Genomic DNA, 16,489 nt, shown 5'->3' with positions numbered 1-16,489 from the left:
TCTCCTGCTTCTACTGCGGCTGCCCCAGCTTGGACAGTCACCAGCCGCCACCCCGATCCCCAGACCTTCGCCGGCCTTAGCGGTGAAGATGTCGATGACCTGCTCGACAACTACAACAGGGTCAGTACATTTAACCGCTGGGATGACGCTCACAAACGGCTCAACGTCGCCTTTTACTTGGCAGACGTAGCCAAAATCTGGTTCTTCAATCATGAGGATGACATCACTGACTAGCCTACATTTACGGACCAGCTAAAGAAACTTTTCGGCACTCCGGCTGCTCGCTCAGAGCAGGCCAAGAAAAAACTGGAAGCGCGTCTCCAGCAGCCCGGCGATTCCTACACGCCGTTTATCGAGAAAGTTCTTGCCCTTTGTCGCCGTGTCAACGCTGCTATGCCTGAATCTGAACGTGTTTGCTACTTAATAAAAGGCATCAACACTGCTGCTTTCCGTGTCTGACATCACATCTACCTATCAACGTCTGGACCAGCTACAGTCTGGCCGCCTCATGCAACACCCCAGTGATGGCGGCTCCCTCATAGATTGAAATTTGCGTTCCCTAATACGCACCATGATCCGGGAGAAGTTCTACGGCCTCACCAACCCCACTGCAGTATCTCCAACTCTTAAGCCAGCAACCATGAATTTGCGCAGCATCATCAAAGATAAGCTGACCAATTTAAACTGCATCGTGGCACCTGCTCGACCTCCCATCGCCTCGCTACCTCCCTTGCCAACCTATGCCGATATTACTTCGCGCCCACACCCGCCCTCCCTTCCCCGACTTGTTCGGCACCCGTGTGCGGTCACGTCGCTGCCATGACACCATATCCTACAGTGCCCCGTCCTATTCCAGCCTGGGGCCCCTCCCACCCTGTGTGCTACTATTGTGGCATACGTGGCCACATTGCCCGTGTCTGTCGCCGCCGCCAGCAAGAAGAGCACCTGGGTTATGCTCCCTCTGAACATGCCTGCGTGCACCAGCCTGACGATTCTGCTCTGAAGGAGGGTTGGAATCTGGGTCAGTTGGTACATAGTCAAAGAATAAAAACCAGCCAAGGGACGAGGACGAAGAAAGACGATGTACACACGGAAGCTGGAACTAACTACTGTGCTTTATTGAAATAATATTTCCCTAGAAACCTTACAAGGCATGCGCAGCTCGACGTCCAACACACAGCATAAAAGTGACAAAAAAAAATAAAAGCAACGCTTCGGAGATAGCCAAGATACTAGGGTCTTTGAGATAAATAACTTATTTCTTTCTGCATCAACGATATGGATGCTGTGCTAATACAATTATCTCCTTGCATACTTATGTGATACGCTTCAAGAACTTCGCGCTCTACCTTACCCTTGCCCCTACCAAGAAATGTGACATTTGAAAACAGCGGATAGCAACCGCAATCCCTACAATGGCGAGACAAAGTTTTAGCTCCACTGATGTGTGACAAAGAGTTGTGATGCTCTCGCAGCGTATCATTAATACACCGGCCAGTTTGGCCGATGTAAACTTTTTCGCATGTTAGAGGAATCTTATAAATAACACGTGTGGCAGAAGGAATATAACAATCATCATGTCGCGTCGAGCATACGGGGGCTTTATATCTGCCATGAGCAACACGAGAACAAAGACTTGATGGCTTGCAGGGAGCAGAGAAGACAACTTTAACGCCTTGCCTCGCAGCAACTTTTCTGATATTGTGGGAAAGTCCATGCACGTACGGCATCACCTCAAGATTCCTCCATTCAGCTTCAGTAAGCTTGGGCATTTTTTCATTGCCCCTCTTAACTCTTTGTAGCAGCGATTCTGCCACAGCATTCAGATGTGCATTTGGGAATCCTGCGGCCAGCAGCCGGCCAACCTGGTTGTCAAAGCTACTCTTTATTTGGTGGTGGCAACTTTTCTCTAGAGCACTGCGAAAGCAATTCATAACAATACCTCTCTTAACGATTTTAGAGTGAGCGGAGGAGTACGGCAACAACGCTTTCTTGCTTCTCGGTAAAAAACACCAGCAGATATGCCCATCGTCAAGAAAGGTTAGTTGAAGTTCTAAAAATCTTATATTTTGGTCATTGGGTAGTTCGTACGTAAAACAAAGGGCGTTAGTGCAAGCCTTAAAGGCCTTCAAGACGTCATTCACAACCTCGTGAAAAGAGTCATTCGGTGGAAGTTTTAAAATAACCAAAAAATCAACATATCTAAAAATTTTGCACACGCGTTTGTCAAGAAGAGAGCCTGATAGTAAGTTGTCAAACTTTGCTAAAAAGATGTGGCACAGTACAGGAGCTACACTAGCCCCAATACAAATTCCCTTTTTCTGGATAAACAGAGCGCCCTTAAAAACTACTACGGTGGATGAAAGGTAGACTGTCAGCAGTTCCAAAAAACACGTCAACCGAGACACCGCATGCATTTTGGAAGGCGATCACACCGTTCTGTTCAATTAGTTCACGCACTGCAACAAAAAGTTCGTCATGAGGGATGCTATAAAACAGGTCTTCGATATCAATAGAGAAGCCGCAGTTGGCTCCAGGTAAGCCGTTGCCGAGCACCTGAACCACTTCAGCCGCGTTCACAACGTTGAAAGGATCCTGTACCGCGAGGGACTGGAGATGTCGCTGTAAGTACTGACCCAGTGACTTCTGCCAAGTATCAGCTTCTGTTACAATGGCTCGGAAAGGGCAGTCTATCTTGTGGGTTTTTGCCGAGAAAAAACTTGCAGGTGTTTTCCTTTGCTAGCCTTCACTCTCTGAGCCAAATAATCCAACTTATTGGCTTCCAATAGTTTTACAGCTACAGTTTTCAATTTTGACGGCTTGCGGTTTGTAGGCTGGAAATTCCTATCAATAGCTGTCAAGGCCTTCTCACCAAACGTGCTAGTGGGTAAAACCACAAACCCTCCCTCCTTGTCTGCTTGAAGTAGAGTCAAGTTATTTTCGATGAAGTGGTCGACAACCCATTTGAAAAACTTTGCTGCTATTCTATCCGTGGCTTCCTATCTACCAAATACAGAACGTCAATGCCTTCAGACAGACACCGCTGCTTCTCTTCTTTGTCAGCTTTCTCTGCTACACGATGCACCGTGGCTAGAAGTTCATGACTGGTGACTCTTGACTCCATGCTATACTTGGGTCCATGCTGTAGCAGCTCATCAGTTTCTTTAGGAACTGAAGCCCCTTGCAGATAAGTAACTGATTGTCTGTGCAGCTTTGACTGACCCTTTCGTGGCAATTGCCGCCGCACTATCATTAATACACCGGCCGAACTGGCCGGTGTATTAATGATAGGCTGCGAGAGCATCACAACTCTTTGTCACACATCAGTGGAGCTAAAACTTTGTCTCGCCATTGTAGGGATTGCGGTTGTTATCCGCTGTTTTCAAATGTCACATTTCTTGGTAGGGGCAAGGGTAAGGTAGAGCGCGAAGTTCTTGAAGCTTATCACATAAGTATGCAAGGAGATAATTGTATTAGCACAGCATCCATATCGTTGATGCAGAAAGAAATAAGTTATTTATCTCAAAGACCCTAGTATCTTGGCTATCTCCGAAGCGTTGCTTTTTTTTTGTTTGTCACTTTTATGCTGTGTGTTGGACGTCGAGCTGCGCATGCCTTGCAAGGTTTCTTGGGAAATGTTATTATTTCAATAAAGCACAGTGGTTAGTTCCAGCTTCCGTTTGTACATCGTCTTTCTTCGTCCTCGTCCCTTGGCTGGTTTTTATTCTTTGATTCTGCTCTGCCCTACTCAGACTTTTACCGCTGTTCTTCCTCTCCTCCGGATTGCACCGATGTTTCACGGCCCTCGCGCCCTTCCCGATGCCGATCGCCTTCGCCTTTTCGCCGCACGTCAACGCTTCGTCCTGTCTCGCAACCCTTACAACCTATAACGGAAAACTAACCGAAGCAGTTTTTGGAGGGAAAGCTGCTTCGAGTTCGAAATCTACAGTTCTTCCTTGGCGACCGTCGAATATGTTAGCAGCGATTGTTGAAGGCCTGTACGTTGAGGCCCTCATCGACACCGGCACCGCTTATTCCGTTATGCATTTCTCTCTCTGTTCAGACCTACGCAAAGTTCTAACGCCATACATAGGTCCGCCACTTCGTGGAGCTAACGACACTCTTATGAAACCCACCGACCAATGCACAGCACATGTCCTCATCGATAACCAGCGGCATCATATCAAAATTATTGTCCTCCCCACATGCGTTCATCTCATTCTCTTGGGGTGGGATTTCTTATCGTCAGCGTCCGCTCTGATCTCTTGCCGTGAGCGCCTTATTCATCTTGCGGACCCCGATATATTACCGACTTCTGTTTGTTTACCACCACACGTGTTCGCAGCACTTAATTTCGTTCTGCCCCTAGGGCGAGCAGCTGATCATCGTTGAATTGGACTACCCTCTTGAAGGCGAGGCCTTCGTTATGCCCGCTCCTCAGGTGGACCTCCGACACCCTCTAGCTCTTGCCTCGTGCCTCACCTCCTTCACCCGTCGTTGCGCGGTGGTTACGGTCCTGAATTCAACTTTCCAGCCCTTCTTACTGCCCAGAGGCGCCACAGTTGGTTTTTTTTTTTTTTGACGGCGGTCCTGCTCCCCTCAACACACTTTCCGGTGCACCACCGCTTGCTGACAAGCCTTCATTTCCGATATCCTCTGCGCTCTCAGCCGCCATCAGCCCTGACCTCACATCCTAGCAGTCCACAGCTCTGCTAGACGTTCTATTGCGGCACCGAGAATTTTTTTATGTGTGCGCCTCAGCGTTAAAGAAGACATCCGTCACCTCTCATCGCATAGAGACGGACGGTTCTGCTATTGTTTGACGGCGGCCGTATCGCGTTTCGGCAGCAGAACGCAGTCATTGATGAGCAAGTTGCTGACATGCACGCTCGAAATGTCATCCGGTCATCCACGAGCTCTTGGTCCTCGCTGTGGTTCTCGTTCAAAAAAAAGATGGCTCAGTCCGCTTCTGCGTAGATTACCAGGCACTTAACAAGATCACGCGCAAGGCTGTTTACCATTTGCCTCGTATTGATGACGCATTAGACTGTCTGCAAGGCGCTGAGTATTTCTCCAGCCTCGACCTTCGCTCGGGATTGTGGCAAATTCCTATGCACGATGCAGACAAGGATAAGACTACCGTTTCTAGCCCCGACGGTCTCTACGAATGTAACGTGACGCCTCTCGGACTCTGCAATGCGCCGGCCACTTTTGAGCGCATGATTGATACCGTGCTTGGCGGCATCAATCACTGAAGTCCTCACATCCCTTGCCCAGGCGGGGCTTGAACTGAATACCAAGAAATGCCACTTTGCCAGTAAGACCATCAAATTACTCGCCCATGTCAGTGAGGCAGGAATCCAGCCTGATCCCTAAAAAATTGCTGCTGTCGTTAATTTTCTTCAGCCCCAACGTCAGAAAGATCTTCGCAGCTTCCTTGGCTTAGCCTCCTACTTCCGCCGTTTTATTCGAAATTTTGCAACCATTGCGGCCTCGTTACACAAGCTCGTGTCTTCCCAAGTGTTTTACACTTGGTCCACTAAATGTGAAGACGTCTTCAAAGCTCTCAAGATGGCCCTTAGTTCCACTCCTGTGCTTCGCCATTTTGACGTGGGCGAACCCACCACACTTCGCGCAGACGCCAGTGGCCACGGTATTGGCGCAGTTTTCTTGCAACGCAACGCAGTGTCTGAAGAGCAAGTCGTCGCATACGCCAGTCGTACGCTTACTGTAACTGAGACTAACTATACTATTACCAAGCAAGAGTGTCTTGCCGTTGTTTGGTCGATCCAAAAAGTGTGGCCTTATTTGTATGGCCGCCACTTCACCATTGTAACAGACCATCACGAATTCTGCCGGCTGTCATCGCTGAAAAAGTTATCGGGACGACTGGGTCGCTGGAAACTACGTCTTCAAGAGTACACTTTGACGATCACCTATAAATCTGGGCGAAAACACCTCGACGCTGACGCCCTCTCTCGCTGCCCATTGCTTCCTACTGACACGGCTCCACCTACGGGCTCCTCTCCCTCCTGCCATCCGAGTCAGCCTTCTGCTGGCCACCTGAATGTTGCACCCATCGCTATAGCTCCACTCGAGCTCAACGCTGATTTCTCGTCCCTGCAGCTGACTGACCCTTAATGCCTCACAATCATCGCTCGCCTCCGTGGAGAATTAGTTGTCCCAAACAGTCGCTTGCGCCGTCAGCTTCGTCAGTTCCGGTTTCACCATGAAACACTTTACCGCGACGTTTATCACCCTACGGGCCAACGCTGGGTACCTGTCGTACCTCGCTCCCTTCCTTTTAAAATTATGGAGGCTTGCTACGACGACCCCACTGCTGAACATTTAGGCCACTTTAAAACTTACGACCGTATCAAGAGCCACTACATCTGGCCTGGGCTTTCTGCCAGCGTCGCCAAATACCTTTCTACATGTCCGTCTTGCCAGCATCGCGAGCGTTAAACATCCCCTCCTGCTGGCCTGCTGCAACCTCTACCTCGCCCATCTGTGCTTTTTGACACGGTCGCCATTGACTATTTTGGTCCTCTCCCTTTAACGTCAGACGACAACCGCTAGGTTGTCACTGCCAACGACCATCTAACGCGGTACGCTGAAACCGCCCCTCTTCGCCCTGGTGCCGCCTCTGAAGTCGAAGAATTTTTCCTGCATGCGGTAGTTTTGCGCCATGGAGCTCCTTGTATTTTCATTAGTGACCGTGGAAAGACATTTCTTTCTCAAGTCCTTGAGGAAGTACTACGCGCTGCCAACATCGTCCGTAAGACTTGTCCTAGCTACCACCCTCAGACCAACGGACTCATCGAGCTGTCACCGCAGTTTGTCCGACATGATATTCATTTATATCGCTCCTGATCACCGGAACTGGGACAACGTTTTACCTTTCGTCACCTACGCCTACAATTCCGCTGTTCAGCACACTACTGGTTATAGCCCTTTCTTTTTAGTTTATGGCCGTATGCCATCGACAGTATTCGAAACTACTTTCTCCTCTGCTCCCTCATCTACGTCTGAATCTCTGGGCGAAGAGCTTGCCACTCGTATGGCCCAGTGTCGCCAACTTGCCTGTTTGAACACTGAAGATGCCCACCATTAAGAGATAGGAAGCGTGCAGAGTGGGTCAGAGAAATAACTCAAGTTACCGACATTCTAGCGGAAATTACGAAGAAGAAATGGGCATGGGCAGGACATGTAGTGCGAAGAGAGGATAACCGACGGTCGCTTAGGGTAACAAACTGGATTCCAAGGGAAGGAAAGCGTAGCAGGGGGCGGCAGAAGGTTAGGTGAGCGGATGAGGTTAAGAAGTTCGCAGGGGTCAAGTGGATGCAGCTAGCACAGTACCTGGTTAAGGTAGAGAAATATGGGAGAGGCCTTCGCCCTGCAGTGGGTATAGTGAGGTTGATGATGATGATGCCCAACAAGAACGCAAAGGTAAGGATTAAAACCAGCGGAAAGACGCAGACAAAGAGAGAAGCACACAACACAACGCTGGACTAACAACTGCGTTTATTGCTAAGAAACTCACATTCATATATACCCTTCAGCGAAGAAGCAACACATGCGCACGTGGCAAGAGAAATAATCAAAAAGACAATCACGGATCACGGGGAAAATTACCTTAACAGCACGCTGTGTGCGCTGTAAAGAGCTTAGTAACTGAAATTCTTGTACTATAACTATACTACTATAATTGTACTATAACAATTAAGGTAACAGACGTTTCGCTGACACAAGTCTCATCATTTTTAATAATGTGAAAAGCCTCCAGGAATTCGCGTTGGCTCTGTATTTCCTCGCCTTAGAATGACTGTTTCCTTAAGCAGCGGCCTGCATTTGTGCTTCCGGCAGTTAATGCTTCCAGCAGACAAAACGCAATGCCCTGTGTGATCAATGCCATCGAACTCCCTCCTTTTACACCGGTGATGAAGTTCTCCTGTGGACACCAGTCCGCGTTCCTGGCCTGTGCGAGAAGTTCCTCAATCGTTACATTGGCCCTTATACAGTACTGCAACAAACGACTCCGGTGAACTATCGCGTTATTCCCTCGCACAACGTCGCAGATCGACGTCGTCGTTTCGAAGAGATCGTCCACGTCTCGCGCATGAAGCCTTATGCCCGTCGTCCCTCATCAATGTAATACGTGACCAGGGTGGCCGCTCTCTTGCCGGGGGGATTTGTGTGAGTGCCGTGCGCGAACCTTCACCTCCTTTATCTGTATAGATCCATCATCATCATCATCGCTGACGCTTCTCGGAGCGTCGCGCGCTGTGCGCCAGCTGGTTCTAGGAAAGAACACATGTTGGTGCAAGTGCTACCTTACAGTATATATATATATATATATATATATGTATATATATATATATATATACGCAGATAAATGAAAGGGAATGAGGGTACTCGTTATAATAAATGAAGGAAAGAAGCCAACAGTCGGCGAGGCCAAGGAAAGCATTGGGGATTTTACTCTATGTCTTTTTTTCAATTTTTACTTCGGTAATCACATAAATTACTAATGTAATCTGTCTAGGGGAAAGATAAACACAAAGTAAAAGGAAAAACAACGTGCCGATGGTGGGGACCGAACCCACAATCTCCGAATATCGCGTCCGGTGCTCTTCCAACTGAGCTACATGGGCCGCTGTCCCACCTGCTACTTTCTTGGGTATTAATGTTGTCAGTACACGAACCTTGAGAGTGTTCACGAGCGCCACCCTCAACCAAAGCGGCGGACGTGGAACGCCCTGTGTTACCGCCAGCGTCACGTAGACGTGATCAAGAGCGAGGGCGAAAGCTGTGCTAGAACCCTCTTACGCTCAAGCCGCGCAAGCTGGAGTGACGCCGTTTTGCACATCAAGCCTAAAAGTGCCTGTAAGGCGTTGTGTGGATTAACCTGTTTTGTTTTAGCCGCTATGTGCGAACAGGAATATATATATATATATATATATATATATATATATATATATATATATATATATGTATTGTCACGCACCTCCGCAGAACGTCGACGGAAGATGAAGAACGGTCTGGTAGATCGGTGAAGAAAAAAGAAGAGCAAGGACAGATGGACGTCTGTATGCTTCGCCGCAGTCCTGTTTGGACCGAACCCTGTTAATAACCCCTCCCCCCCCCACCCCGTGCGTACAAAGCACGTAACATCTTGGTGAGAAGTGCTTGGGTAGCGACCACGGAGCGTTCCATCTACCGAAGAAGCCGTAGACTAGCTGGCTTACCACCAATACCATCGGACATGACTGAAGACGCCAGTACCGAGCAGCCAGGACCATCCGCGGCAAACAACTGGCCCCATTATCGAGAGCCGCGGACATTTTCCGGAAAACCTGAGCAGAACGTTGAATATTGGCGGAAATACAACGAAAGAGGGAGTAAATACAATCGCTCGAGCGCTGCTACTAAGCTGGCTAACGTAGTGCTCATCCTTGTCGTCGCTGCCTTCCACTGATTCGATAATCACGAGTATATGGGCTATCTTTAGAAGCGAGATCAAGAAATATTTTGGGGATGAACTGGCAAAGAAGAAGCGCGCTGAACAGACTTTGTTCCACCGGGCACAAATACAAGGAGAAACTTGCACTGCATACATCGAAGACATCTTAAAGCTGTGCAAGCTAGTCAATCCCACTATGCTTGAAGAAGACAAGTCGGCCACCTCCTGAAAGGAATAGGGGAAGACATTTATAATTTTTTTTATTAGCAAAGAGATCCTGAGCATCACCGCTGATGTTTTAAAGCATTGTAGAACATTTGAGGATCTCAAGCTGCGACGAAATACACCTAAATTCGGTAGACTGGCCAACGTCACCTGTGCAGCAAGTGTTGAAGCCAGTCATTTAGTTTCAATGGCTGAAGTGATACGAGAGATTGGACGAGAGGAATTGTGAAGATCGAGGGACACCATCTGTGGTGAAGAATATGTGTGGCAGAGTTGTGCCCCGCAGGCAAATGTTACCGCCCTGTCCACTCCGTGGGTTCAACCTGGCGGCAGTTCGCATATGGACGATCGGCGCAGCTCTACTGAACGTTATAACCACCAGCCGACGGAAAAGAGGCCCGCCTACTCTGGAAGCGTGGTTCGTCAGCAGCGAGAACCTGGCTACAACCAATGTCGAGGCTTTGTTAGTGAAGACTCTTATGCTGATCGTTGGCGCCCTCAACCTGTATGCTACAGGTGTGGCATTGCGGGGCATATCGGTAGATACTGGCGCACCGTTTTCCAATTGTCCAAGACTACCGACCGGTCCTCGAACATTCAGGGACGGCTGCACACCGAACACCAGCAATACCCGACTATGTCCACTTGGGACTCATGCCATTCGACATATTTGCGTAATTCATCTCCTGCATCTGATCGTAGTGTGACGCCGCCACCCTAGCGCCAGCGCAGGCCACCTTCCCCTCGACGTCGTTCTTCTTCTCCGCCTCAGGGAAACTATAGGGGAGAAAACCTGGGCCAGGGGGCGCTGCGCCGCTCTGTGCGTCAGCGCCCTCCATGGAGACCCCGTCAAAATCTACGCGCAGCCCGGCCGCGTCGTCTGCTAGCCGCCGCATAGAAAAGCATGTTGTCGTCTGCTCCGCGCTGCTCTCCAGCACGTGTTTGCGCGCGCGCGCTCGGTTGTTTCTCTCCTCCTCCGGCCGCATTGTGGCCACCGTCGCGCTCTAACAATGAGGGGGGAAGAAGAAAGAAAAGAACTAGAAGGAAAATAATGACGGCGCACTTTGTGGAACGAAGCTTGTGTGGAAACGGTAATGGGATGGTTGTGGGCCTTTCTTTTTTTTTTTTTTTTTTTGGGGGGGGGGGGGGGGGATATCTCGTACCGTTCGTGTGTCGTACTTCTCTAACTGGCGGTGCTGAAGCAGCCATCGTGGAACCGGGTCGGCCTCAAGAAACAGATATTCGTCATTAATGCGATCACTTTACGTCAATCACCCTATCCTCATACGCGATCCTGCTTCGGGAGCTCAAAACTGCGCGTTCGCTATAGGAGATAACTGAACTACGAATTGCGCAGCGTAACAGTGGAATTAAGAAGACAAAGATTTCCGTGGAGAGATGTCCCCGTCTGCATGGAAAGTCGTCAGACATTTCCTCGCTGTTCGTCTCGTGGAGAGGAAACTGCCGCAAAAATGGCATGCCTCGGCTTCTGGGGAATGACCCAGGTCGTTAAGAAACCCCTCATCGTTAACGGTAGCTAGGTCATTGATTTCGGATGGCAGCGCCGCAGCAGTGAACTTCCCCTGGCCGGTGTCGGCCGGAACCAAAGGGCAAGGCGGCATGCTTTGTGCCTTTGTAGGGAACGCATCCTAAACGCGCCGAAAACAGGCCCCACGGCGCCGGCAGCACTGCCTAAAACGTTTGTCCCCAAAGAGCTGAATAGGCCCCTTTCAAGTGACCAGTCACAAAGGGAAAGGAAGGAGCACTCGCAGGCTGGACCCTTCATTCTGTGAACATGGACAGAGGCATCAAGAGGTGCCGCCTCAAGTCCTTGAAGATACCTGTCGTTTGCCTCCCGCCTTCAAGCAGCGAATTCGCGTTCATTTTTTTTTTATGCATGTCTGAGCCTGCCAACAAGCGCTCTTTGAAAACAATGTCTGGCGATCAATTAATCATAATTTCTTGCTTTCAAAAGCACCGATAAAAAACATGCCTCCAGCCAGCCTCTATGTCAGCCGGGGCACAGAAAAAAGCAAAATTAAGAAATCCCACTGGCAAAGAGCGCCGGCTTTGCGCGCGAGAACGCGCCACCAACCCCCCTCGTCCTCACTCTCCTTCTCCCGCTCCGCGTGCACGCGCGGCTGAACGTAGCACGCGCTCCCGAGCGAGCGGGCTGCGCAGACTCCGCAGACAGCCACGCGCTGCGCGGGCGCGGATGCGCGTAGGTTTTGTAGTTCCTCTCCGCTCCGCTGGAAACCGAGCGCTGGCGTCGCGGAGCAAACTCCAGCTTTGGTTCCCTATAGGAGGCGCGGCCGATGGAGGTGAGGCCGTCGGCGAGTTGATGACTTCCATACCTAAGGGGTCTAATTTACCCCGGAACTGTCAGACGTGCAAGCGTGAGCCATTGTTTAGCAGCTAGCTAGGTTTAATATTTTAAAGAAGAGTCGGGACAAAATGGCCCGCGAAATTTTAGAGGCGTTCTGGATACAGAAGTAAGAAGACATATGTGTTAATGAAGCCTCGCTATGTTTACGCAGGGAAGAATTTATTTTTACTGAGGAATCTCCCTGAGTAATGGAAAGAATTGAATTTATTATCGGCCCTAAAGCTGTTATTCGATCTTAGACGCATTTCGTGTATTGTGACCATGTTTGTTTTTTGATCCTACTTTCCCTCAAGTACACGTGCTCAATGCTCGCATTGCTTCTGAGACATGCTGGACAAGTTACAGTTTCTTTTGTTTACATAGAGACTTCACAAGTGAAGTGTTTTGCATTGACATGTCTTACTGCACATGTATGGTGGTTGTTTTGCTAGTGTGTGTCTATGTGGTGGACTTTGCGACTGTCCTGCTTGGATGATGGTTGTGTTACACTGGGACGATTGTGGTAATGGCTGCTGGGCAAAGAAGAGGTGTGTGGAGAGGTACTTGAGTGTAGTATTTGTGACTGCCATGCTTGGAAGATGTTTGAGTTCTGCGAGGAAGAACGTGCTACCATCTCCTTGGCAAAGACGAGGTGTGTGAAGATGTACTTGGGTGTAGAAGAGGGTGAGTGGTGAAAAGGAAGTGTGTGTTCAGATTCATATTATAGTTGGTAGTGTACGCCTGTGTTGTGTTTCTTCTCATGTGACTGTGTATGTTGCGTCACATTTCTGGGTACCATGTGCTTATGTTGCCGCCTAACACATTGGCCACCAAAAAAAAATCTATTATGGCCAACTGAAAACGCACTATCCGTAAAAATTTAATGAGTGCACGCCGAACGTAACCCAAGCGTGTACACTGCAATCAGTAGAACACATCTTTGTAAATGCACATGTGTTGGTGACAGGAAGCTTCTTTAAAGATGTCTTGTCAATGGCAGGATACTGGCACTTTCCTTACAGCCTTAAACGACCGATCTACACTATGCTACACACTAGCAACCTTGTGAACGATTTTTTTTTCTAGCCTAATTCATTGTTTAGTACACATTCTACACTTCGAGACACGCCGGAATCGCAGGCTGGCCCACGAACGTTTTTGGTATTTTTCCGTGGGAGCCGAAGTACAGGAGGAAAGGAACGTTTTGAATGTGGAAGGTTAAAAGAAAATAGCGCCTGCTGCTACAGTACCAATAAGCGGGTAATGCGAAGCTCGAAATAGTTTATCGGAGCGGTTGGCCATTATTTAACAAGGCCATGAAAAGGCGTCTTTTTTTTTTTTAAAGCCGAGTGAGCCCCTGTTTTTACGTGCTCTGGAGTAATTTTCTGTTTAATGTAATTGTATAATTACTTTGTCCTTTTCTCATTAAGCCTGCCTTGTTGAAACAAAGCTGGAGAGGAACTAATTATACGGGGAAGAATGCGCACCATCAGGGTCTCAGCAGTCCCTCGCTTTCCTCCTCGCCGCTGTGTTTCTGTGTTTTATTAGGTTACGACTGCGTGCTAATGAGCATGTGTAAGAAAATTAAATCAAAAATCAGAGATTAGTAAATAAGCCAGTTGAAATAGGCATGTAGGCTTAAAATCCACAAGGGGAGCCACAGACGGCAGCCATTAACATATCAGCGTCATAATCTTAAAGAGCAGCATTAGTGTCCTTTATTTTGTCCACTTGGTCTTAGCCTTGACCTTACAGTTATTTCTTCCTTTGAATAACGCTTATATGCTTTAGCTGTAATATATTCTTTGAGGGTCTGCTTGCGCGTGGAGGTGGAACTTTGTTTAAAGGTACGTTTCATCTTCAAGGTAGTCTCAAGCGCTAACAATGGCACTAAATAAGTACCGCAGCGGCCTTGTTTCTGAGGGAGTGAACACAGAAGGCCTTCTATGATCAATAAAAGAGATCAATAAACACCCATTGCGGTCGATTCAGTCCGGGGCTATCACCTCACCATTCATCACAGCTCGTCGCTCTGGTGCGCACAACACACCCTGGCATTGTTTTCTGCAGTGTAATCAATATGGATTTTGAAATAAGGTCGCCGGAATGCCCCTTCGAAACATGCAACTTTTTAAGAACAAAAGAATGGAACTACATTTTAAGTAAGGGAAGACGGACCAATTATGTAACTATTCAGTGCATACTTCAACTGCCCCGAGAGAAACGGATGAAGCTGGGACTGGAGAATGGGAAAACTAGAGCAGTGCAGTACAGTCTGGAATAGTGGAGTCTTTTGGATAGTGCTGCCATCTCAGAACGGCAGTTGGTACTAACATCAAATGTGGGCGCATTATATGCGAGATGGCCATAGTACAAACGGAGGGTTCTACCAAAAAGTATGCATTTTATTGGACGTGCCAGCGCTTAAGCTCATTCTGGAGCCGTACTTCTGGTAGCCTTCTAGGGAGATCAAAAAATCAAAACGGCCGCATATCCTCAAAGCATTACTTTAAAAGAATGCCCTTCAGGATTTAAGGAACTTCTTCTAGCGTAGTCAGCTTAAAAAGACGCTTTGCTCTTTTGATAAAAAAAAAACAATTACAAAATATATAGTTCGTACAAACGGCTGTACGCAAACGAGTCCCGTATTAAATTTAGTGCGACGAGCCAACCGCGAGCGCCTCGCGCCACCGACTGGAGATCAAAAGAAGTGGTTGGCCGTTGTGCTTGGGCAGACTGCCGTGCTGGGGCTCTACTTGTTCTTGGTCTGCGAAAGAAAACGTAGGGGAACATAAACTAAAAGCAAATCAGACTCCAGTGTACGCTATAGCCAGTGGGCGACCAGGAGCGAGCATTTTATGATCTGTAGAAGAACGGATGTTTGGGCTAGTTCGTGATCATCCATGTTTAAGCAGCAGCGCAAAAGGACAGAGACGAGTGTAAGGAGGTACACAATGTCGACGCTGAACTTACAACTGTCTTTATTAGGAAAAAACACAGATCAATATATATGCGCTCACACTTGCACTGCCAAAAGTGCAAGTGTGAGCCGTTGTTTAGCAGGCTAAACATATTAGGCAAGAGTCGGGATAAGATGGCACGCGAAATTTGAGAGGCGTATTGGATACAGAAGAAAGATGAGAGATGCATTAGTGAAGCTTCGTTGAGTTTACGTAGAAAAGAATTTAATTTTATTGAGCAATCCTCCTGAGTTATGCAAAGAACGAGATTATTATCGGGCCTCAAGCTGTTATTCTTGGCCTAAAGTTGTTATTCTTGGACTCATCTTACGTTTTGGGGCCATGGGAGTTTACAGAATTTTTTTTCCCCTCAAGTACATCGGCCTCGTGGCTTCTTAGATGTTGGCAAGATAAAGTTTCTCAATACATAGGGACTACTTAAGTTATGGGGTGTAGATGGACATGTCCTACTGTATATGTGTGGTGGTGTTTTTAGTGTATGACTTGTCACTTTGTGGTGATATTTGCCTGTCCAGCGTGGTAGGAGTTACTGGGCAAAGCAGAGGTGTGGATTTACAAGACAGTATAGAATTTGTGACTGTCATGTTTGGTTGATGTTTTCGGGCTGAGAGGAAGAAAGTGTCACTATCCCCTTGGGAAAGAAGAGGAAGAATAGAAGAAGAGGAAGAAGAGATTGGTCACCGCCATGTTTGGACAAGGTTATGGTCTGCGAGGAAGAGAGTGCCATTTTCCCCTTGGCAAAGAAGAGGAAAATGAGAAGAAGAGGAAGTTGAGACGTGCCTGAGTGTTGAAGAGGAAGTGTTTTCCGGTTCTTCTTACAGTTGGTAGTGTGCGCGTGTGATGTGTATCTTCTCCTGTGTTTTTGTTTGTTTGCGCCACATATCTGAATACGATAACAGAATCACAAAGTGCCTCCCTGAGCGTACGTAGATCGTTTGATGACATGGTTTCTCAGCTATTACAAAATTCGAAAATTTTTGGCAAGCATTACCTTACACGTAGATTTCAGCAGCCATTCTCATCCGAAGTGATGCCACAGGACTGGAAGGTACGAAAGGGGATTCCAGTACCGAATGTACCCCATCATCATTCAATAGTCCCGTCTCACTTGCCTGCATTTGTTCAAAACCGTATAGTGGAACAGCTTAGTTACATATCGTAAACCTTTTGCTATCAGTAAATTATTTCATCCTTATCCGCATGCTTTCCGGAAAGATATTTCGTACGACAGACAACTGCCTCTATTAATCACGACATCAGTTCTGATTCAGACCCTAGCATATAAATAGGTGCATTACTCCTCGATTTTTAAAAACAGAAAAAGCTTTTGTCGATGTTCCCCAGAAGGGGCTTTTCCATAGACTCTAATGTTTGAATATTGACCCCCTCCCTCTTAATTGATTGTCGATGAAGGCGAAAGGCAAGGCGCCCGTGTGCTGCGCGATGTCAGTGCAC

Source organism: Amblyomma maculatum, chromosome 4 (assembly GCF_055883805.1).
Source record: "Amblyomma maculatum isolate TAMU_Amacu chromosome 4, ASM5588380v1, whole genome shotgun sequence".
Lineage (NCBI taxonomy): Eukaryota > Metazoa > Arthropoda > Arachnida > Ixodida > Ixodidae > Amblyomma > Amblyomma maculatum.
The sequence above is the reverse complement of the archived record's forward strand: the minus strand, read 5'-3'. Positions refer to the sequence as shown.